This window comes from Amborella trichopoda, chromosome 6 (assembly GCF_054954075.1).
Source record: "Amborella trichopoda isolate Santa Cruz 75 chromosome 6, AtrichopodaSantaCruz75HAP2 v2.0, whole genome shotgun sequence".
Lineage (NCBI taxonomy): Eukaryota > Viridiplantae > Streptophyta > Magnoliopsida > Amborellales > Amborellaceae > Amborella > Amborella trichopoda.
Window position 1 is genome coordinate 30,420,507 of NC_142341.1, and position 15,365 is coordinate 30,435,871.

Genomic DNA, 15,365 nt, shown 5'->3' on the forward strand with positions numbered 1-15,365 from the left:
GTTCCTTCTAATAAATATAGCTTGAAAGTACCAACACCAAGTATATCATAATAGGTGTCATTTCCCATATAGCTCTACTGGTTGCAGGCTGCAATCTCTTTCAACTTTGTTAATTCGTCCTTAGTCCTCGAGACATGTCGAGTGGAGGTTGAGTCGACCTACCAATTTCTCAGCTTATAGTCGGCAACTATTGATTATAAGACTATGGAGATCAAGTTCTTTCTTTTATTTTAATTATTTCGAACATGGTTGTTTATCTGGTTCCTATTTTTTTTTTTCAGTTTAGGACAATTAAACTTGATATGTTCATTTTCCTTACAATAAAAACATGTCTTCTCAACCTTATTGTTTTGATTTTTAAATTTCTCCCCTTACCCTTATACTTATTATTTTTTTGATTATTGTAAGGTTTCTTGGGAATCTGAGAAGACGAACTTTGGGCATAATGGAGCTCATTAAACTTCTTCCTCATTCTTCTCTCAGCTTCAATACTGAGATGCATGAGAAGATTCAACATAGTTATCCCTTGTGTAGAGTTGTTCAAAGCAATTACAACGGATGCCCAAGATGGAGGGAGACTGTTTAAGATAATAGATGCTTGCATGCGCTCAAGGACTGGATTCTTGGCTGCAGCAAAGTCCTTTGCGAGCACTGTCATTTTATTAACATGCTCGGTCATTGAGTCCGATTCTTTCATTCTACAAGAATTGGATGTTTCTAACAATAATTGCACATGGGTCTCAGAAGTGGTCCCATACTTTTCAGATAGGGTACGCATTATACTTTGAGTTGTGGTGTGATCCTTAAAGACTCTAATTAAATCATCTTTCATAAATCTTAACACAGTAGTCCTAGCTGCTTTATCATCTTCTAATCATTTGTCAAGTCACCTTCTTGCTTGACCATTGGAATTTGTCGCTAAAACTGGTGGTTCTGTATCTAGGACATAATCTACCATATCTTGGAAAAGAATATAACCATTTTTTTTTTACCACATAAAAAAACTTGTCCCATTGAGTTTTTCAAGTTTGGATAGTTCTTACATGACTAGCCTAGATACCATTTTAAATTTCTTTTTTGAATAATAGCTAAAAGTTCAAAAAATTTAATTGTTTAAGAAAGGGTTGTATGCTAACTAAATCAATAGGGTTGCCGACTCTTAGAGAGCTGCAACCTCAAAAAAACATTTTCTCGAACAATTTATGTTCGCACTGCTGTGATGCAACAAATGATTAATAAAGTAAGGCAACAATCTACATTATGTCAAATCTTGCATAAGAATAATTTTCATAAATATGTGAATATGTTTTAGCACAACAGAGAGAGTCTACAATGATATTTGATATTTGTTTTAAAAAATATGGCATCACAAAAATGAATTCAAAAAATCAAGATCATGAAATTTTATTACTTAAAGAGACATAAACATAGGATAATTATGCAATGCAATGACAATTATTATTTAAATAGAATATGTATAAATATCCTTAAATTACAGTCCAGGCATAAAAAAAATATGTAACAGTAGAAAATTAAATTATCGACAACAGTTATATGTGTCTTTCTCTCTCTAAAATTTCAGCAATAATACCGGGTGTATCTTTCTAAAATATGAGAAGTTTTGACTCTCCCTCTCTAAAAATTCGGCACCACAAACAATTTAGGCGGTCATTAATTTCCGTTGCAAATCACGAATCTACTTGCTAGTTAAGAATTTTTCTATTAAAGGTGAGTGAGGTGCACAACAAGATACAAGAGAATAAATATATAAATAAATAAATAAATGAAGCAGGATCTCTTGATATTGAGCAAATATAGTAGGTCAAAACAACAATCAATAGTTGTTCTATGTTATTAAGAAGAGCACTATTCTTAGTGCAAGATGGCAAATAAAGAATATCTTAGAGAGAGAAAAAATATTGCAATTAAGGTAGAGAAAAAAACAATTTATAAACCTTTTCTTCTATAAAAAGGTCTTTTATTTGCAAAGAGGGAGGGAGAGATCAACTGTTTTGGAACTTACGTATTAAGGTTAGATAGATAAGCACTAATATTCTGCAGGAGATAACTTTATTATTCTTCCTAAGTAGTAGACAAGAACTAAGTTTTGCTATGGGTAGAAGGCACGAATAGCAGTTGCCAAGATAAATATATGAACAATATGCACGGGTAAAACATATGCTTCTCACCAAGTTTTACAAGAGATAAATTTATGCGAGCGATGGACGCTCTGTAGCCTATGATGGTTTAACAAAGAGAAAACACTAAAACCATATTTCAGTGAAATTCACAAGATTTCTATGAAAATTTCAATGAATAAACTTGCACTGTCAACAAATAGTCTTGCTGAACCTTCGACAGTGAATTCTATTGAGAGAGTTCGCCTCAAAAAAAAAAAAATACTGGTTACACTCTATCACAATGACGAAAAAAATTTTAGCATTAAAAAAAAATGTTACCTTGATGATGAGCAAGAAATAAAAGTGGAGAGAAGGAAATTTCTTTTTTCGTGATTTGATTCTCTTTGTCTTTGCATACTTAGGTTGCAAAGTTAGATAAAAAAAAAGGATAATCAATTGGCATGAATTAAACATGAAAATAATATAAAGAACAATCCTTGCTTTCTCGGACTGGCTCACGTCGGGCTCAAGAGTATCAATAGAATTACTATAAAGGGAATTGTCGTCTAGTAGTAATTATGTTTAGTATATAAAGAAAGCAGGGATCTAAGAGGGCATTGTCATCTAGTAGTAATACTGTTGAGCCTGTCTTAGTTATCGAACCCATTTTACTGCTACGCAGGGTCAATTACTTACTAGTCTAATCACTGTGTTGGAGGGTTCGGGACTTACTCTAGTTGGCTCACGTCGGCGCCCTCCTAGATCACGAAGAAAGCCCCCCAGTAATAAAACTGGTTCGAAATCTCCTCCCTTGGCTTGTATTATCTTGTTTTCTACAATCACACACATATGACAAATGTTATGAAATAGGTAAGTCAACGGACCTCACCTTGCCTTTTTGGTGAACATACGTGGGTGTGCACATCCAAAAAGTGGAAGAGAGGAATGAGAGAAGAAAGATGGGGGAGAGAGGAATTTGACCAGGCAGGGAGATCAACACAGTGACTAAGCTGACAACTAATTGAAATAGAGTGGCAGTAAAATAGGCATGGTAACTCAGACTAGCTCAACAGAATTACTACTAGACGACAGTACCAATAGTGACGAGCTAGACATGATGGTTAGTCTATCATTACGATAAAGCGGACACAGTAACTCTAATTGGCACAACAACATTACTGCTAAACGACAGGACTACCATGAAACGCTAATCTTGACTCCTTTTTAATCAAACGAAGGAATAACAGAAAAGATAGAGATCATAGAGGGAGAACTAGAAATAAGATAAGAGAAGAAGAAGATAATAGAAAGAATAGGAGAAAGAGAAAGAAGGGAGAGAGGACACAAATGGCGTTAAACATCATCGGCTGTGTTAGAAGAAGAGGAGACAGAGGACATAGGCGGCGCTGGGCATCACCTGTTGTGATATGCATATAAAGGTAGATGTCATCTTGAGAACAAGTAATGTTCTGTTAACTGATTCTTACCCTCTTTTTATAGCATTCATGTGTACTCTGATATATGATCTTACTAGGTAAGACAAAATGCGATTTTTTATGAACTATGAGCATGTTATCATGTATATACAGTTAGTCAGGAATGTAAGGGTAGTGATCTGCTTACTGAGCTTTTAGCTGATTCCATCTTGATCTCCTAACTGAAGGGTGAAGGGTGGTGGCAGCTATGCTAAAGGTGGGTGGCAGTTTGAGGGCTTGAAGCTTGAAATTAAGAAGTTGAGAAGCCATCTTCCAAAGACTTTTACAGTATGTTTTGGTGATTTCAGCAACATGATGTAAACTCCATTTTGTGTATTTTTTGTCAGTAGTGCCTTAAAGAAATTCTAAAGACCTTTGATCTTGAATGAATGAAATGGCAGTACCTTTGAATTGATTTTTGTTTGATGAATGGATTTATTCTAGTTTTCTTTTATGGTTTTTCTCTCGCTTCCGTGTTTTTATACATTGAGCCACTCCCACCTGAGTGGCGTTCGTGATTTCTGGTCGTGATCCCACACTCTGTCTCCCTCCGGCAGGGGCAGGGAGCGAGGTCGTGACAGTTTTTGCCAACTTCTTTTTATTTGGGGCTTTTTTACCTATGACCTTTCGATCATGTCCACACTTATTCTTCTATTTTTACTCAGGATTCCCTTTCGGGTTTTTACTGTGCTCGGCTTTTATTCACAGAACTCTTTTACTCCTGGTTTCATGACCATGCCCGTCTGTCATTTTTACTCATGGTGTTCCCTTGTTAAGGTATACACCTTGCCCGTTTGTATATTTTTTGTGAAGGCATGTATAAAGCCATGCCTTCAGGATCTGTGCGAAGCCTTTTAACATCAAGCAGCTAGGACATGCACCATGGTTTAAGGTCATACAGCTGGACCGTGGTGGTGATGAACGGGAGTCTGTGGAGGCCATGGAGTGAGTATGGTGGTGGCTTTGGCTCACTTTTGGGGAGATAACATGAGGCTACTTATGAAAGATGGGTGACAAAATGGTGACCCACTATCTCTTCCACGAGTATTGGTGGCAGGATGGTCCGTCAATTTGTGAGCATGGGTGAGACTCATTGGGGAATGATGGAGGATGATGAAACGAATGAACTCACTAGGGAGGTAGTGAAGGTGGTTCGCGCACAAGAACGGGTCTGTTAGGGAAGACGTGCTTGAAGATGCACGTAAAAGGTGTATGTGCATATGTGAGGATGAGTTTTAAGGTCATGCCTCTGGGACCTGTGCAAAGCAATTTATTGTCATATGGTTAGGACGTGTACTATGGTTTAAAGTCATATATCTTGGACCGTGAATATGCAGTTTGAAGTCATGCAACTAGGACTATGCAGTTTAAGGTCGTGCAACTAGACCTCTGCTACAGTTTATAGTCGTATAGTTTGAACAAGAATACGAAACCTTTTAACGTCATGCAGTCAGGACGTGTACTATGGTTTAAAGTCATATAGTTTGGACTGTGGTTATGCAGTTTAAAGTCATGCAATTAGGACTATGCAGTTTAAGGTCGTGCAACTAGACCTCCGCTGTAGTTTATGGTCGTATAGTTTGGACTGTAGTGTGAAACCTTTTAACGTCATGTAGCCAGGACGTGTACCATGGTTTAAAGTCATGTAGTTTGGATTGTGGTTATGCAGCTTAAAGTCATGCAACTAGGACCATGTAGTTTAAGGTCGTGCAACTAGACCTCTGCTACAACTTATGGTCGTATAGTTTGCACCGTAGTGTGAAACCTTTTAACGTCATGCAGCCAGGATGTGTACTATGTTTTAAATTCATATAGTTTGGACAGTGGTGATGTAGTTTAAACTCATGCAACTAGGACCATGCATTTTAAGGTTGTGCAATTAGACCTCCGCTATATTTTATGCTCGTATAGTTCAGACAGTAGTGTGGGTCATCATGTAAATGAAGCTCCATAAGGAATAAGTCTATAGATGGCAATCCGACTCCCTGGGGATAAAATGGTTCATGCCATACATCAACAGAGAGGTTTTTAGATGGAGATGGTGGCCCTACAAGGAGTGGCAAACGTTACTGGGGGCTAAAAGGGCAAGTGTGTCACCTTGAGGATAAAATGATTAAAGCTAGCAATAGGTTTTGGCGGGAAGGCAAAATTCATTGAGGAAAAGGGGACAAATGTGGGTCTTTCAAATCATTGTGGACAGAATGACTAGGTATGAGGCAGACCACTGGTTGTTCTAGCAGCAAAAATGAACCTAACTCCACTAGGGATAAAAAATTGCAGTACAAGTATGACTTTCCTACTAGGTATGAGAAGTCACAGCCGAGTTTGATCGACCTGTGTACCACTTTGCTAGGGATAATAAGTCACAGTCAAGGTGCAACTTTATCGGAGATAATAGTAGTAGGACACACACGGCTTTGGCCTGGGGTGTGCAACAATAGACTGTTTTAAAAAGCATCAGGTGACAGGCGCAGTGACCATCACCCCTTGAACAATCAACAGGCGCTGAGCCTTTATGAAAATGCAGCTGGCACTGAGAATAGCCAACACTATTTCTTTGACCAGTCAGTCGGCGCTGAAGTTGTTAAAAACATAGCCGACGTTGAGGACAGCCCCTGCTATTTCATGAACACAACCAGCGTTGGGTAGTTGAGCACATAGTCAGCACTGAACTTACTAACACAGCCGGTGCTGAAGTCACTAACAACACTATCAGTGCTAGGTCTTTTAGATAATAGAGCCGGTGCTGGTTGTGGTTTAGTTTTTGACCCGAGCTCGACCTGGCCCTAGCTTTTGTTGGAATAGGATTTCATGTGGAGGTGGTAAAATTTGCTCGGGCCTCGAGTCTGAGCCCAACCTTGGATACGGCTGGGATTCCCAATTTTTGAGGGACATTTGAGGGAAGGATTGGTTATATAAGGGGGTAAACCCTCATTTCACCGCTTCTCACCGAAGGGTAAAAAAAAATTTTAAGGAAGAAAGTTTAAACAACGAGAGGGAGGTTTCCGACAGGAGCTTTGGTGAGCACACAAGAGATTTCAGCAAGGTTTGGCTGTAGTTTGTAGGGATGCAGGAGGAACTCTCGGCTGAGAAAAGAACAAGCCACCAGGGAGGGTCAGGATTTGCCAGAGTTTGCAGGGTAGGAAGATTCACCGAGGGACTCCGGCCGTAGTTTTTTGAGTTTTGCCGAGGGGAAGAAGAGACAAAGGTTGTAAAAGTGGGCTGCCCTGGGGTTTCCGATAGTTCTTAGCAGTTCTCTAATGGGTGTAGTGGTTTCCCGGTGACTTTGGGGAAGTTGCAGAGGCTTTTCGACAGTGGAGGAGGAGTTCTGACAAGAAATCGAAGGGTCAGGGAACGAACCGTCACTGAAGCTAGACAGTTGGAAGGCAGGAGAATGTTTGTTATTCGCACGTGTGAGACGTGTGTCAGACAGCGTACCAAGATGTAGCGATGGTTGTTAGGCGGCGTAGCAGGGCTCGAGGTGTCACACGTAGAATCTGTGGCACGTGTGAGTGATTTGAACACAGCCGATGCTAGATGTTGGCAAACACATATAGCGCTAGGCATTAGCAGATGCAACCGGCGTTAAGTGTTGGTAGACAAAGCCGGCATTGGGTCCTTTAAAAACACAGCCGGCTCTCTGCTTCTAAAATCACGGTCGGTGATAAGACTCTGTAAACACAACCGACCCTAGCCTTCTGAAAACTCAGTTTGTGCTAGGTTTTTGCTGTTACAACCGATATTCAGCCACTGAAGACATAACCGACGCTTATCAATTATTTTTTGGGAGTGAATCATTGAGCCCTTTTATAATGGATTCTTCTTACTGAATTCTTGATGTAAAGAACCTTCCGAGAGGAGGAGAGGTCGGTACTGATAACTTTACCTGTCTGGCTTTAATAAGGGGGGAGCCCATCTGGTTGACAAGGCCAGTATGCAAACCAGAGTGGCCTCTTAGTGTCACTTTTATTATTGACCCAGTTATTTTTGAAGTCCGTGAGGTTAATGATGACAATGTCAGTGTCAAAGCTCACGGGGCATTCCTTCATTGTATGCACATGAATATAGCTTCTGGGGAGAACTTGCCCACTCTCGGAAAGAGGATGGTCCAGACAAAGGGATTAATTTGGTCAGGGGGGGGCCTTTGAATACAGGGGGGAAGCACCGATATTTGAAGGGATACTCTTCCTGGATTGCCAAGGTGTTGGTGTCACAAAGAAGCATTCTTGAACTTGCTTCTGTGCTAGCAACAGCCTAATGTTCGGTCAGCTACTATGATCGGTGCTCAAATACAGTCAAGGTACTTCTTGCGAAGCAGTGAGGGAAATACCCTTCTAATCCTGTGTAGAGTCCGATAAGGTAGAACTCCTCCTCTAATACTCAGGATGACCATGAGTTCCCTCATGGTTGTTGTAGGGTCATCTAGCTCCTTCCCCAATTCATCAGTGAAAGCTCGATCGGTGAAGCTCCCAATCGGAAATGGGACCCTCCGCATGTTTAGGGTCATTCCCAAACAAGCTCCGACCTTCCCCTTGGGTATGGAACATAGCCTTTTGGTCAGCAATCCTCATCAAGAAGGGCCACAGTCTGTTCCCCGTACCTTGGCTCCTTACATAAGTGATAGGGAAATAGGCCCCTAGCCACCCATATACGTAATGGATGGGGAATGGAGTCTTAAAATCCCCAAGAAATGCCTCTCCTCCTATAATGTCATTCCCTCCATTTTTGCCTTTATAAGCCTTACCATGGGAGATGGCCCCCAAGCCATGGTATATATAGCACAAGACTGGTTGAGCAAGGGCATACTCAAGCCCTCTTGCCATGTCGCAGGCCACATACAATGCGCCTGGACGAATGTCATATGCCCTTCCAGGGAGCACGAACTTGAACAAAAATATGGCTAAATATGCAGTAAAAACAACACAGTCATAGCTGGTCTTTGATGGATACACAAGAGGTATCCCCTATACAACTGCCTTCCCTTTCCCTCTCTGACTACTTTGATCACCTTCGGGATAATCCCCACAGAAGAATTTCACCCTTTTGGTGAAGGTTACCCTACTATTGCTAGACTTGGCACGAACCAATTGGTAAGCCTCAAAAATATTTTGAAGACTGCCATGCGGCTCTTCTTGCCCCAAGCTAGCACCACCAAAGATGACCAAGTTCGGGGGCACGAACTCATCATACATGGCCCCAATCATCGGAAGGCCCCCAATAAAATGAAGATCTAGCAAAGATATTCCTGCTTCCCCATGCCCAAGAAGCCAGCATGGGCTTGATCAGAGCTACCCCTTCTTTGTGTTTTTAAAAAAGCATCAAGGAAAGGTAAATATGAGGAAATCACAAGAGCTTGGGACTCTCTGCGAGTGATGATTGCCAAAACACATATGGAACACTTGGTCCACATGTCTAAAAATGACAGAGATCAGCAAGTATGTGTTACCTCACTTCGGCAAGAGGGTTCGAATGACTGAGGCTCATGGAAACTAGTGGAGAATTACTAGCAAAGGATATTGGGACACTGATGACCACTGGAAAGGGGAGAAGGGTAACTGGCGTCAGGATACCAGGCAGAGGAGACTGGTGGATACTCTTTCTCTTGTCGAGGTTTTTGTCTTGGAATATCCCTCTAATTGGAAAGCTTTAGGGATTCCGCGAGAGATAGCAGCCGATGACACCTCACCAGAATTTCTTGCGATGAAGATGAGAACTAGGAGCATTTTTTATAATCTTAGTTCTGTCTTTGAGTGAAATGAGGGGCGAAAACGTTCCAGGTTGTGAGGGGCATCCCATTCAGGACTTGAACACACTAATTAGGAGTGGTCCTCATAGTAGGTTGGCTGGAGGACCTTCTCAAGGAGGGAGTTCTGAAGCGACTGTTCCTCCTTCAACGGGGGGAAAGAAGAGGAAGCGACTGTTCCTCCTTCGGCTCAAGTTAGTGGGCGTACTCGAAGGCATAGGGGTGTCAAACTTCTTGTGATCTCGGAACAGGGAAATAGATCTTCCTCCTCTGATCATTTAGCAACTCCCCCGATGTCACCTTCTACACTTTCTCCATCATCTTCTGTCTCTCTTGAATTGTTTTATTCCTCGTCAAAGACTGAAGCAAATGACTCTGGCCCTTCTGAGCCCATTGTTATTGCCTCTGACCAGGAAATGACTCCAGATCTTGGGGAGGCGTCTCTAAGTCCAAGAGTAGCTCCTGAGTTAGAGCCAGCTCCGATGGAGACTGATGAGGCTGATGACCCCGAAGAAAATGTTTCAGGGAGGGAATCTGATGCTGATGTGGCCTCTGTGCTTCACGGGTTAAGTGCCCCGACTGAGGCAGAGATGATGGTTCAAGAAGAAGGGCTCAGGGTTCATGACGTCCCTGAGTACCAAGAGGCTACTACACTCGAGGGCACAGATCAGGAGGATGTAGGGGTTGAGCTTTTTGTGACCGAGGTTCTAGCTGTTGAGGGCAAAGGCCAGATGAAAGAAATCATGGTTGAGGCTGAATCGGTGATTGGCGAAGACTAAAGGGAAAGGGAAGTTTCTGAACTTGCCAATACTGACATGGCAGTTAAGGAGGGTGAGAAGCAAGCGGAACAAGTTTATTCAGAGCTTACTGGGACAAAAGTGGAGGCCCCCATTAGCAAGGGTCAAGGTGAGAAGACTGGTGTTGAAGAATCCAAGTAAGTTGAGGCTGGGCTGTCTCAAGATCTGAGGTGTAAGAAGCTCTAGACTTTGCCGTTGTTTCAGAGGAGCGAGTGACTCAGATGGTTATCAGTTTGATAAGCCTGGCTTTTGAAGTCGAAGTCTCTTCAGCAGTAGTAATCCCAACAACATCATCTAGGCCCATTTTTAATAGGGTTTCTGGTATGATTGTAGGCATGTTTCATGCAGGCCTTCAGGGTCTAAGGGAACTTCCTTTCAATGAGCAGGGCGAGGCATTTGCCAAGCTTAGGGAATTTCCTGCCACGACTACTGTGGTTGGGAGTGCACCAGAAGTCCTTCCCATTTTGAAGCAAAGCTAAAGGAGCTGGAGAGCTAGCGATTGGAAATATTGCATCATGAAACGGAGACCAGTAGGTTAGCCTCATTAGAGGAGTCCATCTTGTGTCATCGCAAGGAGATAGATTCCTGTAATGAGAAGAAGGCCACTATCACAAGCCGTCAATAGGATCTCAAGAGGGATGCGCAAAGCAGCTATATGAGGATGATCAAAATAAGAGAAGCGATGCGAATATTAAGGCATGAATTTGCTGGTCTTGAGACGGATGATTTAGAGGAGGGCTATGGAGGCCTCTTTGGTTGCGGATTTATCTGAACTCACTCGCACCATTGAGTTCGAAGCTGTGGCGATGGAGGAGGAGACTCAAATAATGTCTGAACTGAAGGAACATGTCTAAGGCACCGAGACTTCTCCTGCAACATGCAGTGCAGAGAGCAATTAGATAATTGATCATTTTTTAATATGTCTTTTCTTTTTCCAGCACTTTGTAAAAAATTTGTACTCATGAATAAGATGCTTCTTTTTCTTTTCTACCTGACTTTATTGCATGATTTCACTCTCCTCTTACTTTGTTGCACCTCATGTGATTTTTTTTTTTTTTTGCGCCTCTCGACATATTTATTGCTCAAGGGGTTAATAGCCTAGGCCTTGTTTAGTCCCATGACGGGCTGCTGTGCCTTGGATAGCTTCGAAATGGGGAGTCATTGCTTTTTCTCATCTTAATGTTTGATTGGCCCAGGGCTCATAGTTCATTTTCCTCATCATCTGATGAGTCTGCTCACTATAGATTGTCCGGTCAAGAGGGGCTTTGGCCTCCATTAGTGGTGTATTCACTTTCAAACCCATCATAGCTTTTGGTCTCAGGCACAAACTCCTTGAGATGTTTTGAAGCAATATGCATAACCTCTAATTAGCTCTGGAGACTACGAACTTCGCGTCTTAAGTTTGCTAGTGGATCTTGCTCTTGAGGTGAAGAAGATTGTCCTTTCTCAAACTGCTTTCCTCCCGCTAGTCCAGGGAAGAGTAGAACTTGATGTTGATCACTGGTGCGAGGAGAATCCTCTATGCTTATAGCAACCGGATTTTGAAATATCTATAGCGACGGTTGGCTTGCCACTTCTTCTTTCAAGAGTGAAATGGGGATATGCAGAACGTTTTGCCGATCCGGCATATAAGTGATCTTTGGAGCTGGGAATTCTATCCCCATTACTTGCTCAATCTCAGGAATGACTTCTGGTTCATCTTCTGGCCAAGGTTGCCCAGAACTGGCGGCAGAGGGTGAAGACTCCTCTTCAAGTGAAGACAGAGTTTCCTCAAGGATGATTGTTGGGATGCTAGGATAAATAGGGGTTAAAAGGAGAGCTCTGCATTGCCTTTCCTCCTCTTTGAACATGTTTACCAATGTTCTCCCCATGTCCTCAACATCTTCATAAGGAGAAGATCACATCTTCATTGTAGATTTGTGATCCCCCTTATTCAGCTTCTGAGGAGACACCGGATCTATGAAGTAATATTTATCGTCAGCGTAGTGAATTTCGGCTATAGGGAATGGTCTTTTGTTAGCATAGACCATATGTAGTCTCCCATCTCGACAATACTTGAAGCACTGATGCAATGTTGATGGAACCACCCTGGTCATTGAGCCATGGCCGGCCAAGGAGAATATTGTAGGAAGTGTCAGTGTCGATTATAGGAAACTGGGCATAATCGTTCAGCTCACCGATCTTAAAATGAAGACGAACTATGTCAGCTAGCTTCTCTTCTGACTGGTTGAACCCTTGAACTGTGATGTGGGTCGGGATAAGATCTTCAGACCCTAACCCTAATCGAGTAAGGATCCTCCTTAGAATAAGATTGACTGCCGACCCTCCATCTAACATAATTCGGTTGATGGGCCATGCATGTAATTTGCCAGTGAAAAGGAGAGGGCAATTATGAAACTTTTCTCCAAGTTGCAGATCGTCCTCTGAAAAGGTGATTGGCATACATCCTTCTAAAATCACCGAGTTCACTTCAAGAGGTTCTACTTCGGTCTCGTACACGTCTGGGTTAGAGAAAGCCTAAACCAAAGCCATCCAGTAATCCTTCGAGAGTATGAGGGCGTCGTAGATATTGTGGAGAGCTGAAAGCTTCCGTGGATGCCCTATCACATCATATTTCACCATTTCTTGATCAAGGCTTTGTGCTCCTAGACCTGCCACAAGTTTGGGTGGAAGAGGTTTATTTTGGCCTGCCGGCTAACTTGTTGCACAACTGGCTTGATTCAGGTAATGGAGAATAGGTGGATTGTCTGAGGTATTGTGATTAGAAAGGAGTCTAGGGAGCTGGAGGATGGGCACGCTGGTAGTTGGAATAGGGGCTAGTGGCAAACTAGGAAACTTCAAGGTGCTTGACTTCAGAGGTGGAGGCTGCAGCGTTTTCCTAGATCTTAGGCTTATTTGTCCCGTGCTTGGTGATGCTCCTGAGATTTGCACCATATGACAAGCCTCCTGATCATAGAGACTTTGCCCTCTTGATTCTCTTAATCTCTTTTCAAAGTCAGACTCAAGGGACCATTGGGGTTTCTTCGACCTTGAATTTTTGTGCTTCTTTGAAGAAGGTGGCTCTACTTTAGCTTTAGCTGTCAGGGCATCAGCAACTGTTAAGAATTCAGCTGCTTGGGCTAGGGTCTTTTTCAACCGCTTCTGTTGCCCTGTTTATGTTGATTCCTTCAAATTCTTGATCAAGGGCCTTAAAGTTAGGACATTGCAAGGTTATACCTATAAGAGACATAGAAGAGGAAGGTTGAGAAGCAGAAGAAGGAAGAGAAAGGTTAGATAGTGGGGGACTTTTAAGTTCGTTCCCCTCATTTGACCTATTTGGGCAACTTTTTACTTCATCCTGAGAATTGGATGTGTGCAGGGGCTCTTTTAGGTCTTTTCCTTGCTTAGACTGTTGAGGAGTGCTTTTAATGTTGTCACCCTCATTGGACGTACTTTGAGGAGAAGATGACTCGAGGATGTCTTCTTGATGGGATGGAGAAGGAAGAAGGAACATGTCAGGGGTAAAGTCTAGTAAAGGTTGCAGTGGGGGAAGGGGCTTGAGAAATTCCTGCTCAACTCGAGGTTGAGCCATCTTGTTTATTCGGTGATCAGCCCTTGGTGCCCGTCTCTTTCTGATTTTCTGAGGTAGTGCTTGATTCGTCTCACTGAGCTTTTGAACAGCCCTAGCTCGGGGGACTGCTTCTCGCCTTAAAAACTTGAGTCTGCTTCACCCATGGTGGACTATCCATGACTGGGAAGTCGAGGGTTCAGTAGTGCCTGAATCATTATTAGGAAGGCCTTGTGTTGGGAGATCCTCTTGCACCAGTGGAGCAGTGGCTTGAGGATTACTTACTGAAACGTTGTAAAACTCCTGGCGTTCCCTCATTTTCTATTCGAATATATCATGGAAACTGGTGCATTCCCACAAGTAATGGCCCCATATCTTGTGGTACGGGCACCAACTGTCCTTAGTCCCCTGAGCAAGGCGTCATGCCTGCCTTTCCAGTTTTAGGGTGATTAGGCCTTCTTGAAGCAATATAACAAAGAAGGCGTAAAGGATACCAGGGGCTTTGTCTTCCTCTTGGATGGTTACTTCACGGGAGGCTTCTGATACCCCGAATGCCTTCTTTAAGTCTTCAAGCTTGATCTGACCCTTCTGAATCAGAGCCTCGATAATATCTTTTAGCGTGAAGCAGTCATCTTTGGGATGATTGATCCTTCGATGATATGCACAACAATTTGCCTGAGTATCGAGTCCAACTTGCTCAGGGAACTTGGCTTCTAGAAGCTCGATCATATTTTGTTCCAATAATAACCAGAACAGCGCAGGGGCCCATTCCATCTCAAAGGGGTAGAACTTGCTCCTATGCTTGGTAAAATAATCAGCGTGATTAAGATTCACCATCAGGGGTACTCAGTTGTACGATTGTTGTTGGGTGCTTGTCTGAGGAGTTGTCTTTACTGTGCTCACCCCTTTGGAGAGGTCCAAAGTTTGGGAGAGAGCCTTCTTCAGATCATTAACAGTGACGGCTGCACTGATTACTCCTTTTTGTTGGCTTCCCCAGGTGTTAGTCTGAGAGTTGCCATTGCCCTGGTTATTCACTGAGCTTTCAGAAGGTTGTCGTGACTTGCTGTGGTGGCATGATAGACTTTCCATGCGGACTGATTTGGAGATCAGCTCTGACATGGAAGTCGGATTAGAGGCTTCAACATGTAGAGCAATTTTAGGTCTCATGTTCTGCAAGCAAGTTTGAACTGCTTCCTTTTCGGGCATAGGGTTGGGATGGCGAGCTACCAAATTTCTCCATCTTGATATGAACTGGTCCACGGGCTCCTCGGGGTCTTGAGTCAGGGTGAGAAGCTCAATGGTTTGAACCTCTCTCTTGACCTCATAGAAACGTTGGTGGAACAGTTTTTCCATTTCTTCTCAAGTGTGCATCGAGTTCGGGGGAGGTTGAGCATACCATTGAAAAGTTGGGCCGTCATGGGTCTCAACGAACTGAAGGAGAAGGAGTCTCCTGTTAGCCACTGTTTCTCGACATGCTGTCCGGAAGTGGGTACGGCCTTTGATAAGGCGTTGCACCCTGTATCCCCAGAATTTGTCTGTTCTTTAGGCTATGGGTTACCATAACATCAATGTCTTTTTGAGAGACGAGGTGAGGGATAGAATTGTCCTATGCAGCAGAGGGAATGGGCTTCCTTGAAGGTGCACCATCTGAGTGGTGGGAATTGACCTCATGGTTAAGTGATT